Below are 731 nucleotides of genomic sequence, written 5' to 3' on the forward strand. Positions count from 1 at the left end.
TCCTGGAGAACCTTTATTTTGCGCGATTAGTGTGCCATTCCATCCGAAAACCCGCCTTTATATTCAAGTCCAGAGATTAGAGCATTCGTGGATTATCTATCTGTTAACTTTCCCGTCTCTTTATCTCTCTGTTTTGCATTATTCTGTTCTGCCCTGATTGCAATGCTACGCGCCTGGCAGGGAACCAGAAGGGTCTCTGAGCGGGAGGGTCCGAGTCCTGCCAACGGTCCCTGAAAAGAAAATGCTCCCCTCGCCTGTTCCTTAATTCGTAATACAAACGATACGCAACTGAAAGGGAGAGAGTTTTTAAAATGTTGGATTAAGCAGGAGTTCATGTTTACTTTCAACGGTTCGTAATCAGTTCATCTTGCATTCAAAACACAGTTGCAATGGCGCAGGAACGGCGGAATGAAGTGAATGAAGCCAAAGAGGGAAGTTGAAGTTAATCGTAATACGGCAGAACACTCGAATAATTGATATGACACTGAATCTGACACTCTGAACGACACTACACCTTATGACACTTTAAGCTAAAATCACAAGACACCGAATCTGACACTTCTGACACTTTAAAAGGAAAAAGTATAAACTATAAACTAAATCTGACACCGAAACATGATACCGAATCCGACACTTCTGACACTCTGAAACTGATATGACACGAAACCTTCTGACACTTGAAGATGAAATAACGACACGATACCGAATCCGCGGGAAAAACACCTTTTGAC

This window comes from Penaeus monodon, chromosome 20 (genome assembly GCF_015228065.2).
Source record: "Penaeus monodon isolate SGIC_2016 chromosome 20, NSTDA_Pmon_1, whole genome shotgun sequence".
In the NCBI taxonomy this organism is placed as follows: domain Eukaryota; kingdom Metazoa; phylum Arthropoda; class Malacostraca; order Decapoda; family Penaeidae; genus Penaeus; species Penaeus monodon.